The sequence below is a fragment of the Rattus norvegicus genome, chromosome 11 (assembly GCF_021556685.1).
Source record: "Rattus norvegicus strain SHRSP/BbbUtx chromosome 11, alternate assembly SHRSP_T2T, whole genome shotgun sequence".
Classification (NCBI taxonomy): Eukaryota; Metazoa; Chordata; class Mammalia; order Rodentia; family Muridae; genus Rattus; species Rattus norvegicus.
Window position 1 is genome coordinate 64513488 of NC_141544.1, and position 22808 is coordinate 64536295.

Here is a 22808-nt window from a genome sequence, read left to right on the forward strand (position 1 = left end):
TGGTAGAGCGCTTGCCTAGGAAGCACAAGGCCCTGGGTTCGGTCCCCAGCTCTGAAAAAAAAAAGAACAAAAAAAAAAAAAATGGAAATAGAAGCAATCAGGAAAGAACACATGGAAACAACCCTGGATATAGAAAACCAAAAGAAGAGACAAGGAGCTGTAGATACAAGCTTCACCAACAGAATACAAGAGATGGAAGAGAGAATCTCAGGAGCAGAAGATTCCATAGAAATCATTGACTCAACTGTCAAAGATAATGTAAAGCGGAAAAAGCTACTGGTCCAAAACATACAGGAAATCCAGGACTCAATGAGAAGATCAAACCTAAGGATAATAGGTATAGAAGAGAGTGAAGACTCCCAGCTCAACGGACCAGTAAACATCTTCAACAAAATCATAGAAGAAAACTTCCCTAACCTAAAAAAAGAGATACCCATAGACATACAAGAAGCCTACAGAACTCCAAATAGATTGGACCAGAAAAGAAACACCTCCCGTCACATAATTGTCAAAACACCAAACGCACAAAATAAAGAAAGAATATTAAAAGCAGTAAGGGAAAAAGGTCAAGTAACATATAAAGGCAGACCTATCAGAATCACACCAGACTTCTCGCCAGAAACTATGAAGGCCAGAAGATCCTGGACTAATGTCATACAGACCCTAAGAGAACACAAATGCCAGCCCAGGTTACTGTATCCTGCAAAACTCTCAATTAACATAGATGGAGAAACCAAGATATTCCATGACAAAACCAAATTTACACAATATCTTTCTACAAATCCAGCACTACAAAGGATAATAAATGGTAAAGCCCAACATAAGGAGGCAAGCTATACCCTAGAAGAAGCAAGAAACTAATCGTCTTGGCAACAAAACAAAGAGAGTGAAAGCACACAAACATAACCTCACATCCAAATATGAATATAACGGGAAGCAATAATCACTATTCCTTAATATCTCTCAACATCAATGGCCTCAACTCCCCAATAAAAAGAAATAGATTAACAAACTGGATACGCAACGAGGACCCTGCATTCTGCTGCCTACAGGAAACACACCTCAGAGACAAAGACAGGCACTACCTCAGAGTGAAAGGCTGGAAAACAACTTTCCAAGCAAATGGTCAGAAGAAGCAAGCTGGAGTAGCCATTCTAATATCAAATAAAATCAATTTCCAACTAAAAGTCATCAAAAAAGATAAGGAAGGACACTTCATATTCATCAAAGGAAAAATCCACCAAGATGAACTCTCAATCCTAAATATCTATGCCCCAAATACAAGGGCACCTACATACGTAAAAGAAACCTTACTAAAGCTCAAAACACACATTGCACCTCACACAATAATAGTGGGAGATTTCAACACCCCACTCTCATCAATGGACAGATCATGGAAACAGAAATTAAACAGTGATGTCGACAGACTAAGAGAAGTCATGAGCCAAATGGACTTAACGGATATTTATAGAACATTCTATCCTAAAGCAAACGGATATACCTCCTTCTCAGCTCCTCATGGTACTTTCTCCAAAATTGACCATATAATTGGTCAAAAAACGGGCCTCAACAGGTACAGAAAGATAGAAATAATCCCATGCGTGCTATCGGACCACCACGGCCTAAAACTGGTCTTCAATAACAATAAGGGAAGAATGCCCACATATACGTGGAAATTGAACAATGCTCTACTCAATGATAACCTGGTCAAGGAAGAAATAAAGAAAGAAATTAAAAACTTTTTAGAATTTAATGAAAATGAAGGTACAACATACCCAAACTTATGGGACACAATGAAAGCTGTGCTAAGAGGAAAACTTATAGCGCTGAGTGCCTGCAGAAAGAAACAGGAAAGAGCATTTGTCAGCAGCTTGACAGCACACCTAAAAGCTCTAGAACAAAAAGAAGCAAATACACCCAGGAGGAGTAGAACGCAGGAAATAATCAAACTCAGAGCTGAAATCAACCAAGTAGAAACAAAAAGGACCATAGAAAGAATCAACAGAACCAAAAGTTGCTTCTTTGAGAAAATCAACAAGATAGATAAACCCTTAGCCAGATTAACGAGAGGACACAGAGAGTGCTTCCAAATTAACAAAATCAGAAACGAAAAGGGAGACATAACTACAGATTCAGAGGAAATTCAAAAAATCATCAGATCTTACTATAAAAACCTATATTCAACAAAACTTGAAAATCTTCAGGAAATGGACAATTTCCTAGACAGATACCAGGTATCGAAGTTAAATCAGGAACAGATAAACCAGTTAAACAACCCCATAACTCCTAAGGAAATAGAAGCAGTCATTAAAGGTCTCCCAACCAAAAAGAGCCCAGGTCCAGACGGGTTTAGTGCAGAATTCTATCAAACCTTCATAGAAGACCTCATACCAATATTATCCAAACTATTCCACAAAATTGAAACAGATGGATCACTACCGAATACCTTCTACGAAGCCACAATTACTCTTATACCTAAACCACACAAAGACACAACAAAGAAAGAGAACTTCAGACCAATTTCCCTTATGAATATCGACGCAAAAATACTCAATAAAATTCTGGCAAACCGAATCCAAGAGCACATCAAAACAATCATCCACCATGATCAAGTAGGCTTCATCCCAGGCATGCAGGGATGGTTTAATATACGGAAAACCATCAACGTGATCCATTATATAAACAAACTGAAAGATAAAAACCACATGATCATTTCATTAGATGCTGAGAAAGCATTTGACAAAATTCAACACCCCTTCATGATAAAAGTCCTGGAAAGAATAGGAATTCAAGGCCCATACCTAAACATAGTAAAAGCCATATACAGCAAACCAGTTGCTAACATTAAACTAAATGGAGAGAAACTTGAAGCAATCCCACGAAAATCAGGGACTAGACAAGGCTGCCCCCCCTCTCCCTACTTATTCAATATAGTTCTTGAAGTTCTAGCCAGAGCAATCAGACAACAAAAGGAGATCAAGGGGATACAGATCGGAAAAGAAGAGGTCAAAATATCACTATTTGCAGATGATATGATAGTTTATTTAAGTGATCCCAAAAGTTCCACCAGAGAACTACTAAAGCTGATAAACAACTTCAGCAAAGTGGCTGGGTATAAAATTAACTCAAATAAATCAGTTGCCTTCCTCTATACAAAAGAGAAACAAGCCGAGAAAGAAATTAGGGAAATGACACCCTTCATAATAGACCCAAATATTATAAAGTACCTCGGTGTGACTTTAACCAAGCAAGTAAAAGATCTGTACAATAAGAACTTCAAGACACTGAGGAAAGAAATTGAAGAAGACCTCAGAAGATGGAAAGATCTCCCATGCTCATGGATTGGCAGGATTAATATAGTAAAAATGGCCATTTTATCAAAAGCGATCTACAGATTCAATGCAATCCCCATCAAAATACCAATCCAATTCTTCAAAGAGTTAGACAGAACAATTTGCAAATTCATCTGGAATAACAAAAAACCCAGGATAGCTAAAGCTATCCTCAACAATAAAAGGACTTCATGGGGAATCACTATCCCTGAACTCAAGCAGTATTACAGAGCAATAGTGATAAAAACTGCATGGTATTGCTACAGAGACAGACAGATAGACCAATGGAATAGAATTGAAGACCCAGAAATGAACCCACACACCTATGGTCACTTGATTTTTGACAAAGGAGCCAAAACCATCCAATGGAAAAAAGATAGCATTTTCAGCAAATGGTGCTGGTTCAACTGGAGGGCAACATGTAGAAGAATGCAGATCGATCCATCCTTATCACCCTGTACAAAGCTTAAGTCCAAGTGGATCAAGGACCTCCACATCAAACCAGACACACTCAAACTAATAGAAGAAAAACTAGGGAAGCATCTGGAACACATGGGCACTGGAAAAAATTTCCTGAACAAAACACCAATGGCTTACGCTCTAAGATCAAGAATCGACAAATGGGATCTCATAAAACTGCAAAGCTTCTGTAAGGCAAAGGACACTGTGGTTAGGACAAAACGGCAACCAACAGATTGGGAAAAGATCTTTACCAATCCTACAACAGATAGAGGCCTTATATCCAAAATATACAAAGAACTCAAGAAGTTAGACCGCAGGGAAACAAATAACCCTATTAAAAAATGGGGTTCAGAGCTAAACAAAGAATTCACAGCTGAGGAATGCCGAATGGCTGAGAAACACCTAAAGAAATGTTCAACATCTTTAGTCATAAGGGAAATGCAAATCAAAACAACCCTGAGATTTCACCTCACACCAGTGAGAATGGCTAAGATCAAAAACTCAGGTGACAGCAGATGCTGGCGAGGATGTGGAGAAAGAGGAACACTCCTCCATTGTTGGTGGGATTGCAGACTGGTAAAACCATTCTGGAAATCAGTCTGGAGGTTCCTCAGAAAATTGGACATTGAACTGCCTGAGGATCCAGCTATACCTCTCTTGGGCATATACCCAAAAGATGCCTCAACATACAAAAGAGACACGTGCTCCACTATGTTCATCGCAGCCTTATTTATAATAGCCAGAAAATGGAAAGAACCCAGATGCCCTTCAACAGAGGAATGGATACAGAAAATGTGGTACATCTACACAATGGAATATTACTCAGCTATCAAAAACGAGTTTATGAAATTTGTAGGCAAATGGTTGGAACTGGAAAATATCATCCTGAGTGAGCTAACCCAATCACAGAAAGACATACATGGTATGCACTCATTGATAAGTGGCTATTAGCCCAAATGCTTGAATTACCCTAGATCCCTAGAACAAACGAAACTCAAGACGGATGATCAAAATGTCAATGCTTCACTCCTTCTTTAAATGAGGAAAAAGAATACCCTTGGCAGGGAAGGGAGAGGCAAAGATTAAAACAGAGACTGAAGGAACACCCATTCAGAGCCTGCCCCACATGTGGCCCATACATATAGAGCCACCCAATTAGACAAGATGGATGAAGCAAAGAAGTGCAGACCGACAGGAGCCGGATGTAGATCGCTCCTGAGAGACACAGCCAGAATACAGCAAATACAGAGGCGAATGCCAGCAGCAAACCACTGAACTGAGAATAGGTCCCCCATTGAAGGAATCAGAGAAAGAACTGGAAGAGCTTGAAGGGGCTCGAGACCCCATATGTACAACAATGTCAAGCAACCAGAGCTTCCAGGGACTAAGCCACTACCTAAAGACTATACATGGACTGACCCTGGACTCTGACCCCATAGGTAGCAATGAATATCCTAGTAAGAGCACCAGTGGAAGGGGAAGCCCTGGGTCCTGCTAAGACTGAACCCCCAGTGAACTAGACTATGGGGGGGAGGGCGGCAATGGGGGGAGGGTTGGGAGGGGAACACCCATAAGGAAGGGGAGGGGGGAGGGGGATGTTTGCCCGGAAACTGGGAAAGGGAATAAACACTCGAAATGTATATAAGAAATACTCAAGTTAATAAAAAAAAAGAAAAAGAAAAACAATTCAGTCCTAAGATAGAAAACAGCTTTCATTAGAATGTCTAATTGCTTGAAAGTTGGTTCAGGCTCAACTCCTGGAGGCCCTGAGATAGCCAGCTTGTGGTTGAGCGGTAACGAAGGTTGAAAGCAGTGTTGGAAAAGTACAGCATCCACCTTGAAAGAGTAGTCGGCTAGAGGAATTACCAAAATGTTGATATATTGATTTGGAGAAATATGGATTTGTGGATATGTTTGAACGTGTATTTAAATATAACATCCCATTTTCTTTTTAGAGTATTCCTTCTTCTAAGGTGCTTTCACTTTCTTTATTTTAATTGATCCTTTAGGAAGAGGTGGCATTTACACTGTAATATGTGGGTGAAGGTTCCGCCTTACAGACTTGCCTTTTCTTTCCGGCTTGAATTGCTAGGGCCTGAGTTGTTTGTCTATTCGCTTGCTTTAAAAGAGTGACTGTTAAGTAGCAGTAAATAATTTTAAAAGAGGGTTGTGACCTAAACACAGACAATTATTTTTTTGAATCCAGCAAACTTCCTGGGAATGTAAATCAGGAAAGGAATAAGGGAAAGCAAAGGCTGATGTTGAACATCCTCACAGACATAGGCTCTGAGGCAAGGGAAGGCCAGGATGCTAACTCAAGCTGTCAGACAGAAGAATGGAGTCAGTGGAAGTGATCAGGAAAGCACACAGAGAGAGCAAGGAATGGGGAAGAAGCCTGGAGGACAGAGTGAAAGGATGAGAAGAGGCCGCATAGACGGGAAAGAAGTAGAAAGACACCATGATGGACAGGCATCAGCCCCACCTTTAGCTCAGGAGCATCTTGCTCTTCCTGCCTTCAGTCTGGTTTTCCTAACAGACTTTTGCTAACATGAATGAGGTTATATTCCTTGCATCCAGAATTTTATCTGAAATGTCTTACCTCAGTTTAAAATCATCAGGGTGGAGAACAAGGAATTTTATGTTTATTTTGGGGCTAATTAAGATATTGAAGTCCTGGAAAAATACAGATCTCATAGTCTTGATTTTTCTTTTTTTAATTTCAGATGAAGCTACAAAAACATATATGGCTTCCAACCAGCCTTCTGAGGCATGGTTGCCATGTTGTGAGGAAGCCCAATTTACATGGATGTGGAAAGGTTCTGAAACTAGTGAAAGAAGAGATACTGATGTCAATGAGAAGAAGGGAAAGGAGGACGAGTCTTCACACCTCCATGTCTTCACACCTCTAACTCTTCCCTCCATTTTCCTTCAGCTCTTCCCAACTTACACCCAGTTCCTGGTATAAACACATAAGACACTCACATAGACTTTCCCAAATGAGGTCATCAGTCAACATCACCCATTTTCTTCAACCATTCTCCACCTTTTTCTTTATTTGTTTGTTTATTTTCAGATGGGGGGTCTCACAGGGATGACGTTTACACATTTGGCTAGACAAAATTTCCATTGAAATCCAAAGATCTTCCTCTCTCCATTCCCCCAGCATGGGGATTATAGACATGCGTACTTACATGACTTTTTAAATAGGTTATGGGGATGCCTACTCAGTGAACACTTTGAGAGATCTTCCTAGGCCTTTAAGGTATATTTTGAACATAGCAATAAAGAACACTATTACCAAGTATATAATGTACTGAGTAGTACCTAAAGAGGCCTACGAGTACTGTGCTTCTTTGTGGTAGAAAAGGTAATTAAACTTTCTTTTTCTTTTTTTTTTTTTTTTCTGGAGCTGGGGACTGAACCCAGGGCCTTGCGCTTGCTAGGCAAGCGCTCTACCACTGAGCTAAATCCCCAACCCCTTAAACTTTCTTTTTTTTAAGACAGGGTTTCTTTGTGTAGTCCTGGCTATCCTGGCATTTACTCTGTAGATCAAGCTGGCCTCAAATTCACAGAGATCCACTTGCCTCTGCCTCCGGAGTGGTGAGATTAAAGTCATGGACCACCACCAGCTGGCAAATTCTTTGTCCTTTACCATAAATGCCATGCAAAGGCATTCCCAAACAACTATGTCTTGTCACTAATTTCCTATCCTATTTTTAATTGATTTTTTAAAAATTATTTTATTTATTTCCATTCCAACCTTTGCCCCACCTGCATTTCCCCCTCCATTTAAATATGTCTAAAATATTTGTTACTTCTTGCCTAGAAGAGGAGACATACACGCTTAGCTTCAGAAATGCAAAGCGTAGTCACTGTATTTTTGAGAAACAAGCGTTAGCACAGCTTTTGGACAGATCATAAATATATACTACATTGATCTCAACCCAAGTAAATGACTGCATGCATGGGAGAATGCCAAATCAATGTAGGAGAATGCCAACTCAATCAATGTGATCTTGCCAGTCTTTCATTCAGCAGCCAACAGAGAAACCACGAGCTGACAGCCCAGTCGCCCTGGCTACAGACCCTAACTTCAAATCCCGGGTGCCATAGCTTATGGTACAGGTCATGCTTATGGTACAGGTCAGAAGTAGGGATTCCCACAGTTGGCTCTTCAGGTTTAGAGCAGTTCACCAAGCCTGGGGAAACTTGTATTTAATCAATTTATTGGAACAGGTATAGGTGAACATAGGTGAGGTCTAGATGGAAGAAATAAGAGACACGTGAGAAGGGTCCAGAGGTTCTAAAACCTCTCAGCACCCCACCCTACAGAAACTTAGATATGCTCAGTCACCCGGATGTCTGCTGAACTCTGTCCTTTGGGTCCAGACAGAGGCCTCATTACACAGGTGCAATAGAATCAGAGAGACCAGTTCTTTTGTGTTCAGACTCCACGTTGAAGAACCTGACCTAAGGTTGAACTTGAGTTAACTAAGAGGTTGGTTATCTAGCACCAGTTTCCAGGTTACCCACCCCACCCCACCCCCAACAAATCTGCACCTCCAGTTTACAAGCCTGCCCCTGACACTTCACTTCCTAACAACCACCAATCAGGAGAAAAGTAGAAATTAAGTTTTTGGTTTGGCTCCCAGCACCAGCCAAGTATGTTAAAGGCCACAGTAGCTCTCAATTAGATGCTTGCCAGGCTAAAGGCCTCCACCCTTTGCTTGTCATTTCCTATACAACCTTGTCCCAGTGACAGTTCAGGGACGATTCACCAAATCTTTCTGTGGGTCAGTGGTAAGTAAACCTAGGATTTATAAAGAGAACCTATAATGCGATTACATTGGGGTGGGCTCCTGGTTGGTCTTTTGGGGCCTGTGAATGCTTCCTGGTACAAGTCCATTACCCATTTATTGGTAACTAACCTTTAACCTCTCTCCCTTCTTCTGGGTCAGGGGGTGGTACTGTATATTAGTTTTATTAATACTGTAACTATACCTGAGAGAAACAAAAGAAGGAATTATTTTAGACTATGTTTTCTGAGGAATCAGTTCATCATGGTAGAGTAGAACAGTTTACATCATCAAGGCCAGAAAGCAGAGACAGACTAAGACACACTGCCGGTGGCCTTCTTAGAGATCATTCTGCTGTAGATTCACCAAGGAGAGTCTTGAATAAGATTAAATGTTGTTCAAATCCAAATGGGCTGTGAAGTGAGGGCCAGGACACTAAGGTCACAGGAGTTGACTTAGACACTGGGTGTCAGGCACAGACAGCAGCAAGGTACACTGGGAAATTTACTCTCTTGGAACCAAGCACTGTGGAGTCAGTCCTGTCTTTACCACTCATTAGCTAAATTAGGCTGAGCAAACCAATTAACATCTCCAAATCTCAAATTTCTCAACTGGAATAATGCTATCAGATGAGAGGATTTTATGATATGTATTTTGCAGGTGGTTATGACCAGTAGAAAGACAATGTTTATGAACTATAAATACCATTGCAGTGTTGGTTAAAAGGAGAATTCCTTTAAGGATTATAACAAGGTGTCTGAATTGATTTTATCTTAAAACCTCATTAGCTTTGAGTCCCGAATAGGCAAATATTTCTGAATTATACTTACTATGCTGTTACAATGGGTTTCTCCATTTTACAGGATGTTAACCGTGAACACAAAGGAAAACATGCCTGGTGGGCCTCATTGACAGCATAGAATGTTTGATTTGGAAGCTGCCTTTGGTGAGGTAGAAAGGAGTTATTTCAAATAAATCATTCAGTAAGACAAGATACTCAGTCATTTTCACAATAGAAACCAGAAGGAAACCCACAAGGAGACCTCACCAAGTCTCCTGGGACAACCACCCTTTGGAAGAGGAACAGAAGGCAACAGGAACAGAAGAGAGAGAGAAGGAGCCGGAGCGGGAGAGGGAGGGCACAGCAAAAACGCTTTATGTTTATAAAGATGCCTTCCTCCATTGATTTCCAGGCACTGACAAACGTTAATTGGCTAATCTTCACATATCCCTTTGAGGTTAAGTGGGCAGCAAACATTATCCCAGAGTTTTCAAAAGTACAAAGAGCCTTGCCTGAGGTCACAGGAATTGGCTGGCGACAAAGCTAAGAGGAGACCTCCTGCAGGACCCCTGCCTTCCAATCCCCTCCCAGACTTGGAGACCTCACTCAGCAAAGTCATCTGGGGTCCTTTTGTTAGCTTTCTGAAGCCAAGTCCTTGGTAATTCATTTCACCAATGACAGACAATGTGACATCTTTATCCCTATAAAGCCCTCACTTTAGATCAAAGTACATATTTCTCCTGCATTATCAACTTTCCAACAGTTAAGCAGTGTTCAGAGGTAGGCAGAAAAGGATATTTAGTTTTGTGTGTGTTCGTGTGTGTGTGTGTGTGTGTGTGTGTGTGTGTGTGTGTGTGTGTGTGTGTGTATGTGCAAGTGCTTGTGTGTTTAATTTTCAAAAGAAGACATTGATGTTCTTTTCTGGTGCTAAACACTCTTTGAATCCAACAGCAAGGCAGAGCCTGTGAACAAAACCATTCCTATTCACTTCAAACTGTAGTCTCTTTACTAAACACTCTTCAGAGAATTCTCAGCTTTGTTTAACCGATATCCAAGGCTTCTCTTCAAACTACCCAGCTGACCCTTGTTCATCTTGGGGCCTCTGTGTTGCCAAGAGAAACAGACCGTCCTCACTGGATTAAAGCACTAAAGTGTGCTATAGTATATAAGACAATTTTGCATCTAAAAAAAATGAGAAGTATCCCAGTGAGTATTACAGAAAGCCTTTAGGTATATCTGCAGGCAGAAAAATCTTTGGTCAACAAGAATGGAATTATTTCACCTTAGCACAGAACACTGAGCTTTTCAAACTATTATCATTATGTGAGGAAAATGAAATCTCCATTCACAGTCTCTTAGGTACTGGGTTGTATTAGGCATTTCAACCACAGGCAATGACTTTAGACCCTTCAGTTAAAGCCCACAGCCAGCCAGCCTGATGCTGGTCTGTCCTACTAAGGAAACAAAATCCTGACTGAAAGAATAAAAGGATTTCAAAAAAGAACCTAAGAAGAAAAGCAAGTTTAAAAGGGATAGATCATGTCATAACAGATGGATAATAATTCCCAAGCCTGCATTTGCATCTACCCATGCTCATGGTGAGAACTGGTCTGAAGGCTGTGTGAACCCACTGGACTTCACCCCAGAGCTTCTGCATGGAAGGAGAGGTCTGACACTCACCAAGCTGATAGTCTTGGCAAGAATTTGGACATTTATGGACTTCGTGTGCCTAATAAATCAAACAAGGAACAAGGTGAGATTTAAATTCCTTTCTCACAGTCTCAAGCCAGTGACCAATTGGCACTCCTCCCCTGTGAAACTTTCCTTATAATCCACCCATGTCCTGTTCAGCCGGGTCACTTGGCTATTGATTTTATTTCCTCTGGTGACTGCCAGAAGTCATCTCCTAAAAGCGAAAGAGCACAGGAAGGGAGCGGGTCTCAGGGCATGGAAGGAAGATGTCTTTGCCAAGCCAGCCCTTAGCACATGAGTGTCATGTGCTCTTCAACCCCAAGAGGAAAATACTATTAAACTTATTTAACACATGAGAAAAGTGAATATCAAAATTGATAGACTTATTGGCTGAATGCAAGTTGAAGAGTAAATTTAGGAATGGTACATAAATTGCAGGGACAAGTAGGACAGAAAAGCCTGCAACCTTTCTCCAATATCTTATTAATTGTGATCCTGGAGGCTCAGAGGTTAAGAGCACTTCCTGCTCTTGCACAGAACCTTGGTTTGCTTCCAAGCATCCATGTGGCAGCTCAGAACCATTTCTAAACCAGCCCCAAATGGTCTAACACCACCCTTTAACATCTATGGACACCATCTATGGTACACAGACATACATGCAGGAGTACATACATCCATACATATATAATAACAAAATAATTAGATCTAAAGTAATTTTTTAAAAAGGAATTTAGGGCCAGAGAGATGGCTTAGTGGTTAAGAGCACTGACTGTTCTTCCAGAGGTCCTGAGTTCAATTCCCAGCACACACATGGTGGCTCACAATCATCTGTAATGTGATCAGATGCCCTCTCCTGGTGTGTCTGAAGACAGATATGGTGTCCTTATAGATAAAACTTAAGAAAAAGAACTTAAAAACACTGCAGGGGATATAGCTCACTGATAGTGCATCTGAATGGGAGAGCATGCATGAATCCTTTGATTCAATTCTAATACCTCCATTACATACAGAGACAGACACACGGACACACACATACAGGCACATAGACACAGACACACAAGCATGCACAGAAGCACACATACACACACAGACATATGCACAAGCATGCACAGAAGCACACATACACACACAGACATATGCACAAGCATACACACACAAGCATACACAGACATACAAACACACAAATGCACATATACAAACACATAAACACACAGACACACACACAAAGACACATACATGCAAGCACACAAACATGTGTGTGCATACGCGTGTGCGTGTGCATGCATACACACACACACACACACACACACACACACACACACACACACACATGCCCCAAGATGCTGACAACAGAGCACTAGACCACATTCAGCTCCCCTGACAGTGAAGCCACCCTGACGAGTTAGCCTTCTTTCTGTCTTGTCAGCATTTACTTCTTCTGATCCACTCTCAACACTTCACCACATTCTCAGCCTGGCCACTCAGACTCTCCTTCTGGTTCCTGGTTTAGTAAGGAGGAGGGGTGTCTTTGCAGGAGTTTAGCGGAGGTGGGGGAGCTGAGCACCCTCCCTACAGTCTGTGGTTGATTATCTCCTTTTTTCTTCCCTCCTTTTCTGCTGACAAGGAGTTGGCAGGCAAGGCTCAGGCCAGTTTGTCAGTCTATTTTCTACTGGTCGTATTTCTTTAAAGTGACCCATATGGAATTGTTTTATTATTTTATGATTGCTTTCTATTTTTGCGCTGTGTGTATGGGGTGCTGGTAATAAAAGTGTGTTGACGTGTGTGCAGCTATACTTAACATGCAGGGATGTGGGAGCCACAGGTCCTTGACTATGATCTTTATTACTCTCTGTCTTATTTTCTGAGACAGGATCTTGCCATGAACCTGGAGGGTGCAGTGAGCCTTCAGGATCCACCTTAGCTTTACTCTCCCTGGGCGTTCTCAAGGTCCGTGGTTACTAACAGGTAACACCACATCCAATTTCATATATGAGTGCTGGAGATCGGAACTCGGGTCTTCACCTTGCACATCAAGCACTTGACCTATTGAGCTGCCTCTCCAGCCCTGGCATCTGTTTCTTGAAGATCCTTACTGGGCTTGCCTAACCGCTGCTCCTGTTTTGTAACTATAGCCTACCTTTTCTTAGGGAAAAAAATGGACTGCCCCAGGTATTCAGAGGGTTCGCAGAAGTCAAATCGGTTGGAGTTCTCTTCTCTTCTGCCACTTAATGGCCTTAAAGATAGTCATGTCTCCCTGGGAACCTTTTTCTGGAGGATGTGAGGGAGTTGCCTTTCAGAAGTCAGCTAACAATTTCCATAAAGGGCCACGGAATACATACTTCAGTTTTTGCAGGCAGTGAACAACCCTGTTGTTTAGCCTTCTTCCTTCATTGCTTGCTTCTTTGCAACCTTGAAAAGTTTAAAACAAATTCCAGTACAACACTGCTGGAAATACACAACAAGCCACTAGGCCAGGAGCTTAGCAGTTAGAACGACAAAGGAGAAGCAGAGACAAAGAGGTAGGTGTCCTTTCTGGTGGTACATTAGAAGTCAGTGTGCTGACCAAGTGTTCTTCCTAATCCAGTATATACTTAAATATGTGGGTGTGGATGCAGGTATGTGGGGTTAATAGATGTAGATATATGGATATATATCCAGAGATATGGATATATATGGATATAGATATAGATACTCACACACATGTAAATGCAAACACATACATATACCAAACACACACACCCCAAACACACACACACACACACACACACACACAAAACCACACAAATAAACACATAAATACACACATCAAACACAGGCAAATGCACACACTTGAAGAAAAATTCTTGGAAGCCCTAAGACTCCCTTGAAAGTTCCTATATACCCAGTGATGCAACTGTTTCTCCTACTTGATAGATAAGCCAGCATGTTTCTTAGTTACTCAATCTGAGCCTGTCTGCATGGCTTTTCTAGATGACCAAATCCCACTGAGTACCTCTAAAACCCACAGTGAGAATTTTCATTGACTCCCATAAGAATAATTCCCGTGAAGCCCATGTAGCAGATCGAGCTCCATCAAGGACCCATCATGGTGGTCTCCCTTGCTGAGAGACTCACACAGGCGGTTCATATGAATTCTAGAAGAGAACAATGGAAGAATAGAAAAGCCTCACAGACAAATATGATCTGGAGCATTCTCGACACAAATATCCAGAGGTCAGAGGTCATAGTTCAGGAGCCCTTGAGTTGTCCAAATTGGTTCTCCATGGAATCAAGTCTGGTAACCAGAGGCCAAGAACCAGGAAACTGAGGCTTTAGCAGCAACTAGGGTCTCTGCAACTAATCGAATCAGTTCTAGAGAGGATGGAGCTTTCTAACAAGTATTTAGTACAACTCATGTTCAGAAATGGTTGTTACAGATGGCTAGCATTCACCGTGTGCAGCCGAAAGAGAGCGGTACTGTAACAGCAGGGACTGCAACAGCCACTGAGGGCTAAGGCTGGGTGTTGCATGGCCTGGCCCTATCAGTGCAGAGACCAATCTAAAAAAGCAGAGGAAGAAGGTGGGCAGATCTCCAAAGACTACCTGTGATGGAACCTTTACCCAGGAAAAGCAGTGTTTGGGAATCTGGAAAGATAGCCCAGTGGTCAGGACTAGAAGGTTCAGTTTCCAGTGCTTACATGGTGGCTCACAACTCTCTGTAATTCCAATTCCAGAGGATTTGAAACTCTTCTGGCTCCCGCAGGCTTTTGCATACGTTGGTACACATATGTACATGCAGATGAAGCAGCCATATATAAAATGAGAAAGTAAACAAATCTTCTTTTAAAAAGGAAAAGAAATGTTCTAGCAGAAAGACTTTTTTTTTTAATCTCAACTACATAGCCCCCATAACGAAGATAAAATTGGATGGAGTGGTGGACCATTTTAAAATAATTCTCCACCCTTCCCAGAGAAAGCAAAATGGTTATGAAATAGGAATTAAATATAGCAATGACAAAACTCAATGTCCAATATTCTGTCCCATGGTTCACGCTAAGTGAATTCACATTTGATTTGGCTGCATGCCTAGGTTTGAGTTGTGGGAAAAATTTCACCACATGGAAAACACTAGGAGTCAGTGTCCTTCGGGCAGGCCTTTCAGGGAGTCGGGGTCATGTCAGACAAGACGGCAGTGCCTCGATACACATGTATGTAGGAGCATTCTAGGCTTTCTTGCTAACAAGTGCGTCTGATCCAGTGGGTCTTGGCTATGGCCCGAAAACAACCTTTCTAACAAGCTCCTGAATGATGCAGGAGCTGATGATCTGTGGCTCACTACGAACCACAGGGGACCAAGGCCATAACAGCATCTTCAAGTTGGTGGCCTTTGGTCAGCAATAAATGTTAATGATAATAGCTTACATGCAAAATGCAAACGACAAGAAACGAAGTCACAGTGAGAGCTATGGGGAAGGTTGCTAGAGACTGTCTGCAGAACTGGCTGTTCTGTTGGCCATTCTGAAAGGGCTAGTGTTGGCAGAGACGCAGGTGGAAGTGTCTGCCTTCAAGGTCCCATGAAAGACACAGACCACAACCCAGTCTGATGGGTTGGTGGGGCACCTGCATGGGCAAAACTGTCAGGGCAGAGGCTCAGTCAGATTCAGTAAAATGTGTTCTGGGCTTTAAAAATGCACATGACATTTATAGACAGAGATGAACAGGCTGGATCTTCTGACCCTGAAAGAAAGGATGATGGGGATGAACAGAGGTAGAAAATCTGAAAAATGGCAGCTTGTACACAAAATACAGTGGGCCAACGAGGTGTTCTTAAAGCAGATGGAAGGTGGCTGTCCCATATCTCTACAGAGAAGAACTGAAAAATTTAGTGCCGGCATCTGCCTTTGTTTCTTCAATGGACAGGAAAACATAGGGCTGCAGTGAACGAATTATCCAGAAGGGAATTTTATGGTTTGAAGCAGTTTTATCACTTAAAAGAAACCCGTATCCTAGAACCTTTGGTCATGTGGGGCTACCACCTCAGTTTTTGTGCTGATGAGCCGGTGGGCTGCACATTTGAGAAGGCCCACAATCAGTTTTCAGACCTGTCTATGGCTTAAAAGGCTTACAGAGATATATTGCTCTCTGGCCTCTCCTCTAGAAGCTTCTCTTGTAGCACTCCAAGCAGAAGCAGCTTCAAGCAATCTAGGACATGAGGGAAATTTTCCCTTTGATGTTGCTATGCAGCTTCTCTCCGGACTTTTCATTCCACCCCCCACCCTGCCTCCTCTGAGTCCCACTCTGCACCCATCTGTCAGCACCAGAAACGCATGATGTTTTCAGGGAGGGGAAGCAAACAGACACTTGGATATTGTAGCCATTTGTATTTAGTTTATATCTTCATGAAAAATTACTCAGTTTTTCTTGTCACAAAGCAAATAGAATCATGACTTATGTTTTATAATTTATATAACCAATTTCATATACTTGTCAACTTCTTATCAGATTTCTGACAGTTATAAATCATTTCCCCTTCTGGAAAGATGAAAATATGCCCCACCTCCACCCCCCACTGCCTACCTGTAGGCATCTCCAAGATTAGGTTTTCACTTTGTTGCTCACTGTGGAGTAATCAAGTACATGAAATATTTACTGAAGAGAACTCAGCCTGTACAGGCAAACGACTATGGTGCCTGCACACCAGAGTATAGGCCTAGGGAAGAGAATGTGAGAAAGATTCAAGTTAGCAACAAGATGACTCCATAGGTCATCAATGTAGGGAATGCCTAAAGGAGTCTGAAGACTCAAAGCTGTGGGGGTTGGAGGGTGGACTGAGGTATCTTTCTACTCATGGCAAGAGAACATTATGTGATAAATTCAACTTTGATTGCGATGGTGCAGTGATTAGCCATGGTGAGGTAAAGGCTGGCCCCAAATGATAAAACTATTAAATACAATCATGAAACTATTGTAAATTGAAGCCACAGTAGGAGTTAGGCCTTCATATGCAAATACACAGCTTCTCCTTGATGGTTTGTATATGCTCTGCCCAGGGAGTGGCACAATTAGGTGTGGCCGTGTTGGAGTAGGTGTGGCCTTGTTGGGGTAGGTGTATCACTGTGGGCTTAAGACCCTCATCCTAGCTGCCTGGAAGTCAGTATTCTGCTAGCATCCTTCAGATGAAGATGTAGAACTCTCAGCTCAGCCTACACCATGCCTGCCTGAGTGCTGCCATGTTCCCTCCTTCATGATACTGGACTGGACCTCCGAACCTGTAAGCCAGCCCCAATTAAATGTTGTCCTTTATAAGACTTGCCTTGGTCATGGTGCCTGTTCACAGCAACAAAACCCCAAGACATTCTCTAAGCACATTGTTAGCTAAAATGCAGGACATATACACCTTTCTTTCAAAACCTATAAATCTACTATTGGAGTATGTATATAATATTTCCTGAGGAATGCCATGGCAAGAATTAGTAATAATTGTTACAACAGCTATGAGGAACTAATGTCTTTAATATATACTCCTTTGTAGCACTCTCCCCATTAATAATAATATTATTTATTAATTAATTAATCTAACCTCTCAAATCTCTATGTGGCAGATTTTATTTTAGCATTGTGTAAACTTTAGTATTTCTTTGCTTGCTTTCTACCTGAGCTACAGAGATGTTAAACAATTTGCCCCAAGGTCACACAGTGAGTAAGCAGAGATGAGGCTTGAGTTCCATGTAGAGTACACAAGGCAAAGGCATCTTGGTTATTATAGCTGTACACAGATGTAGGACTGAAGACACATTCACACTCTTTATGTGTCTCATGGTCACTTGCAAGCTCAACGGTAAATGTGCTCTGAGAATCACAAGTTTTGTGAGTCATTGGGGTGAGGGATTTATTCTAACAGCAGAAAGCATGGGAAGACAGTTTAATCGTGTTTGTGGCTCAGTAATGATAGATTCTGTAAATTTTGGAGTGGAGAGACAATTAGAAGTGGATTCTTGATTTCAACTCCAGTGTGCTATCTAGTACCACAGATATATCAATTTTAAGATTCAAAAAACAAACAAACAAACAAAAAACAAGGTGTACACAGTAACACACATCTGTAATCTCAGTAAGTTAGGAGGTTGAAGTAAGTGGACCACAATTTAATGAGGCCAGCCTTGATGACGTAGTAAAACCATGTTGTTGTTGCTTTGTTTTTCAAAAGAAAAATTTGAACAAATATTGAAGAATATCAGTAGTTTTTAAAGCACATTAAATACCTGATGTGAGCTGTCTTGCCCCTCAGGTCTCACCATGCTACAAAAGATTCTTAGAAATGAAAGACACTAAACACACACCTCCAGAGAGTATAGGATGCCTTTGTAGCTCGGTCTACAGACACAGGCTACAGAAGGGACAATAGTAATGTTTAAGCTAAATCTACAAGGATAAATAGGGAGATATTAGCAAATTAGGAACATAGGAGTGTGGGGCTGGTCAGAGACTTGGGGCGGGGGAGGAAAAGGCAAATACAGTATCGCCAGGAACCACAATGATGGATTCTGTAAGTTTTGGAGTGGAGAGACAATTAAAGTGAGGGAAACTATGTGGGGCTCATTAAGAGGAAGGAAGAAATGATGAGAGGTTGGAAGGGCCAAGAGGGGAGCAGGGAACAGATCAGACACAGTTATGGAAATTCTATTGAATGTGTCTTCATTCTGGAAATCAGATGTTGAGCAGAAAGGACCCAGGAATGGTCTCTGTGTCTCTTGAAGATTTGGGAAGAAGTGGAGTTTCACCAAAAGGATTATGGAAGGACAAGGTTCATGAAAGAAAGAGTGAATTCAATGAAGACACATCTGATTGTGCCGATTGTTACAACTGTGTCTGGAGGGATGCTGCACTTAGAGATCCATGCTTGAGGACATCTGTATGTGCAATAGACATCATGGGCTAAGAGGAAGCAGATGATTGAATGATGGGTCCTACATTACCTCCTTGGTGGGAAGAACCATCAGATAATCATGAAATAACTACCGTTTGCCTGATCTTTGACCTACACTAAACATCCTACTAAAAGCGACCTTATTTATTCACAGTATTGCTTCTTTCTTACTTTCTAGAGTAGTAACTGAAGCAGTACACCTGCTTAGATGAGGTACAGAGACTGAGGGAGAAGCAGAAAACAAGAGGGTCTTGACAGGGTCAGACAAGAGAAGTGGACTCTGAGAAACTACTCGGCCCCAAGACTACTGAAGACTTTACTGCTGGGGTCAGATCTCACACATCAAAGAGAAGCAAACCCTTCTGTCTCCTTTCAGGAATGTCAAGGGAGATGGCCGTTAGCAAAGGGACACTCTACAAATAAGTCAAAGGGATTTGGATCCCAAGAAGATTGATGAAAGTCAAAATCCTCAGGACCTAGATTCATCTTGCTTTGTTTTTGTTTGAAATAGTTCCCAGCCTAGTAACTAAGGTTGGCTTGGAACCTATGTGGGCTGGAAACTCAGGCTAATTCTCCTATCTCAGCTTCCTCAGTGCTAGGATTACAGTTCTGAGCTGCCATCCCTTGTGTGGTAGTCTGAATGAAACTAGTCCCCATAGACTCATAGGGAATGGCATTATTGCAGGAATGGCCTTCACGGAGGAAGTATGTCACTGGGAGATGGGCTTTGAAGTTTTAGATGCTCAAGCCAGGCCCAGTCCCTCACTCTCTTCCTGCTGTCTTCTGGTACAGGTGTAGAACTCTAAGCAACTTCTCCAGCACCATGTCTGTTTGTGTATCACCGTGCTTCCCACCATGATGACAATGGACTAAACCTCTGAACTGTAAGCCAACCTCGATTAAGTGTATTCCTTTATAAGTGTTGCTGTGGTCCTGGTATCCCTTAATAGCAATAGAAAACCTAACCAAGACACCTGGCTTCTGGGCTTAATCCTTTTAGAGTGGTCCTGCCTCCCTCTCTAGGTAAAAAAGAATTCAACCAGCCAATTACACTTTAGAGTGAACAAGCACATCCTTGTGCTACAAGTGTAACACTCCTCGGAATCAAGAATCCTATTCTTGTGAACAAGTTTGAGAGTGTCCTCATACCTTTGAGAAATCCATGAGGTAGACAGTTTTCCCCCCTCCCCATGTCTTCCTTATTAGAACACTCAGGTATTCCTTAGCCTACCACTCTCATGTTACTGGTCACCTAACACCTGGTTACTGTTATGGCCCTAAACACCTGAGCCCCAGTGTCCCTTAAAAGAATATCAATTCCCATGTGCTATCAGAAGTAGAGGGATAATATGAGAGACGGCTACACTACTCTAGTCTATGCTTCTAGTCTCCAAAATGCTGCAGTATGGGGGCATGATAATTGTATAAAAACCCTGCTGAAGGTTTGTGTATATCTAAAGGGACCTATGTTAAGAGATAGACTTTGTATTTTATATACAGGTATTTTGAGGAAGTCCATTCTCCAAGAATAGCTTACACTGCTTCACAGTCAAGAGCTTCTAAGCAAAAACATTTACACTGCTGAATTTAAACTGTTTGCATAAGGAGATGTTCAGGATAGTAAAGCTTCAAGACATCTCTCTCCCTGGAGATGCTTCAAAGTAGTAAAGATAAAAACCTCCTTTTTCTCTATCCAAAGATTAGATGAAATTTCAGAGTAAAGATGATGTTTTACTCTGTGGGGAGGATGTGCAGATTTCTCCCAGGTCTATATAGATCAGAGTTTCCTAATTAACTGGGCTCTCCAATAATGTTCTCAGCTGCATGCCTGGTTCCCCAACCCTGACTACCAACCTTGTCTTGAGTTCCTGCTGAAAAGTCACCAAATGGCTTTGCCTCTGACCCGAAGGTCTCATGTATTCTGTGTGCATGCATGTGATGTATGTGTATATACATGAAAAGCCACTAACTATATACATACTTCTACATACATATGCACATATATTCATGTATGAATAAAACATGCATTGGTGAATATATACATACATAAACATGCGACTAGCTAACTTTTATGTAAGTGAAAAAAGCTTAGATATTTTACAAAATCTATCTTAGCAGTTTTATATGTAGATCCCTCCTAAGTAAAACTACCTCCTTCTAGAAGGATTATCCTGCCCCACCATCCACAACCTGTTTCTCAGAAAACAGTGTACAGATTTCTAGGGTGATTTAGGATAGATCATGTCACTCCAAGGCCAGTACTACTTCTATTGTACTCTACAAGGAAAGTTACAGATGGTCTCCTCATATACAAGGTCATCCAACAGATTATCATTGGCTCCAAAGTACGCTCTCACATGTTAATAAGTCCCAAGGCCATCATTAAATTTCAGAAATTGCAAGTCCTGAACTTTGGGATAAGACACCTCTCTTATAGCCATAATAACCCTGACTGGTCGGCCATTGTTTCCTCTGAGAACCTGTGTACACAAAGGCACAGACCAGCAGGGCAGTCTTCAGAACCTTTTGTTCCTCATCCAGTTTCAGGCTGTGCTTCAGGGTCTGCAGATGCCAAGGCATGGCTTCACTGAAGAGAAATTGTCACTACGTGGCCTCCTGTTAGCTGACAGAAAAGCAACAGCAGTAGGTTGCGCCTGTACACAAATACTTCCTACCTACAGCCTGCTTTCTTCTCTCCTCACCTAGAACACTCCCTACATGTCAGCAGCTCTTAGTGCTCACATAGAGCCAATCCAATCTAGGAATTTAGGCTCCCTGGCTTTAGAAATCTACACCCTTATTTGTATTCCCTTTCTTGAGCCCTAATTCATTGGAGCCCCTCTTGGTTTTCAGTATTTAAAATAAGACAAAGCGAAACTGAGTATTGCCTTGAAGGACCCTGGCTGGCCACCATTCTCTACATACTTTCTTTCTTGTACTCTAACCTGCAAACGTCATACTCCACTCTCTCCCACCCTACATATTTACAGTTACTCACTTCTTGTAGCAGCCAGGACATGTGTGGGATAGTGGTCGGTAGGAAGACCCAATCTTGACAGAAGGGAGACATTAAATCTCTTCTAGCAAGAACATCCATAGCTTCCTCTGGGATGAACTTGACAGTGACTGCCCAGTAGTTCGTATTACCATTCGCTAATAGGAAAGAATTTGGGTTAATCCTTCTCCTCGTGTCCAGGAAAGAGGAAGAGCTCATCCAGGCCCCATTGTGGGGCACCACCTGCCCACTCATCCAGAGCCATGCAACCACTCAGATCTTGGAGGATCAGTGGCAATTGTGCTGATTTTATGAGTTACAGAAAGTTGCATGGGAGACCAGCAATAGGTTTAATTGGAACAAAGGATATCATCTCATTCTACCTATCTACTCTCTGGAATGTAAGACATCATCCTCTCCTGAGATTGGTGGGTAAAAAAGAAACTCATTTTCTTGGCAGGTGAGATGGCTTTGTGGGTGAAGGCCCTTACTGCCAAGCTCTATACCCAGAACCCAATTATAGGAGCAGAGAACCATTGTTACAGCTTGTTCTCAGACCACCACATGCATACTGTGGCATGTGCACCTACATGCATTCAACACACACACACACACACACATGCACACACACATGTACACACACAGACACACACACACAGACACACACACATACACACACACACAATGCAAAGAAGTTTTTGTTTGTCTGTATGTTTTAAAGGAAAACATGTTCTCCAAAGACTGGGTAGAGAGCCTAGCTTCTTTTGGGACTTTTCCATGTTTCCTTTCTGATCTCCTACAGTCAGGGGCTTTCTACATGTGTTGAATGATAGCAAGATGATAT

General features: G+C 41.8%; 1 long non-coding RNA gene across 2 annotated transcripts in view; it reads right to left on the reverse strand.

Annotated features, from left to right (window-relative positions):
• Positions 1–22808, reverse strand: part of LOC120095656 (uncharacterized) — a 114844-nt gene that overhangs the window by 16445 nt on the left and 75591 nt on the right. The window contains exons 7-9 of one of the 2 annotated variants that reach the window (XR_015633067.1): positions 21968–22122; positions 16620–16752; positions 14741–14806 (exon numbers count right to left, since the gene is read on the reverse strand). This is a non-coding gene — a long non-coding RNA (uncharacterized LOC120095656). The remainder of the gene's footprint in view (positions 1–14740; positions 14807–16619; positions 16753–21967; positions 22123–22808) is intronic. The other variant, XR_015633066.1, reaches the window with a different exon arrangement.